Source organism: Pteropus vampyrus, unplaced genomic scaffold, assembly GCF_000151845.1.
Source record: "Pteropus vampyrus isolate Shadow unplaced genomic scaffold, Pvam_2.0 Scaffold35, whole genome shotgun sequence".
Taxonomy (NCBI): domain Eukaryota; kingdom Metazoa; phylum Chordata; class Mammalia; order Chiroptera; family Pteropodidae; genus Pteropus; species Pteropus vampyrus.
This window is the reverse complement of record NW_011888816.1, coordinates 163,678-165,396: the sequence shown is the minus strand read 5'-3', so window position 1 is coordinate 165,396 and position 1,719 is coordinate 163,678.

Below are 1,719 nucleotides of genomic sequence, written 5' to 3'. Positions count from 1 at the left end.
TCTCTAACCCACGTCCCAGATCTGGAGAAATCATTTAATCTGTCTGAGCTTCAGTTTCCCCATGTGACGATAGGAATATTAAAAAGTACTTCGCCTCGTAGAATCGTTAGGATTTAATGAAGTCACTTATATATGTGCTTAGAACCATGCCCAGCACATGGAAGGAAAGAGTGAGTGAATGTGCGATGTTCGGTACACAGCCAAGCCATACTTTGAAAACCGAGGAAATAGCCACTATTATTGTCATCATTTCCAGACACCTCTGAGCCCCGCTGTGTGGCATCCCCAGGATCCCACCCGGCCAGGAGTCCCCTTTCCACAGGGAAGACGTGCAGCTTCCAAATGAGCCACGATCCGGGGTGTAGAAGCTGTTGACAGGGGCGTCTGAGAGCAGAGCAGGTGTAGGTCGCGCAGGGGACAGCGCGTGATCCACTCTCCCCACCAGCCCCCTCTGGAAGCTGAAGGAAGCAGTGCTCCCAGGACGTCTGTGGTCCTGATCCTCCAGCGTCCCAACTCCCCACACCCTCATTCTGTCCCGCTGTCTGTCTGTAACTCCTCCTCGCCCTCTAGTTCTCTCTCTTTTGTGACTCCCGCCTCTGTCTCTGCCTCCAGGTCTCTCTCTGCCTTATCCAATCTTCATCTCTCCTCCTCCCTCACCACTCCTGCCCTCTTCCCATGTGGCCACTTGGCCACCTCACCACAAGCAGAAAGGTTACTAGGTTGGTGATAAACTTTGCCTATCAGAAGGCAATGACAGGGGCCGTGGAGCGTGCCAGGGGCCGAGGGGTGAGTCCGGGCCCAGCTAGGAAGGTGCAGCTCGACAAGGAAGCATGCAGCGTGGATGCAGGGGACCAGGAGGAGACTGTAAAAGCAGAAGATGACTCGCAGAAGGAGGAACTGGTGGGCCAAGCCTGGGGGCCTGGTGGATGAAGCAGAACCCGATGCTTATTTGGAAATGAAGGACAGAGTCAGGGAAGTGAGTAATTTCCAGGATATTTGGAAATATTCTGGCTTGAGGTTGCTCCTGTGAAATAATTTGAGCAAAAAAAAAAAAAAAATCAAACAATGTCAGAGCTGAATGTTTCTTCTGATGCCATTTTACCGCCTGGAGGGTCTAAGCCCAGAGGGGCCATGTGGTCTGCCCAGACCTGCCCTGGTAGGGCAAGGTAGAATCAGATTTCAGACTCCTCGGTCTGGGGCGGGGAGAGGGAACAGGGGGGTGGTTCGCTTCAGTTGAAAACATCCTCGCAGAGCATTTACTGTGGGCCAGGTGCTTGTCAGTGCTGCCAAGGACAGCGGCATGGGAGCCGGCAGTTACCACCACCGCGGAGAGGACATTGTCCAGGAAAAGGCACGGAAGACCGTGCCTGTGTCCAGCACCTTCTAAACGGGGCAGGAGTTCTGCCTCCCACCTGTGGCAGCTCTGGAGGAGCCAAGGAAATCACCGCCACCCCGCAACCCCGGCATTTTCTAGCGACCTCCATAAGGTGGACTTGGCTAGAACCAAGTGACTGAGGGGGAGAGTATACGGACCAGGAATCGTGGGCCTTGTGGGGAACTGGAAGAGTTTCTACCTTTCCTCCGGGGGAGAGAGGAGCCACTGGAGGGTCTGAGAATAGATTGAGAGAGAGGAACAAGGGAGGAGGGGCAGAGAGACGATTGTGGAGGTTCAGCAATAATCCAGGGGAGAGATGAGACAGCTTAGCCTGGGATGCAGCA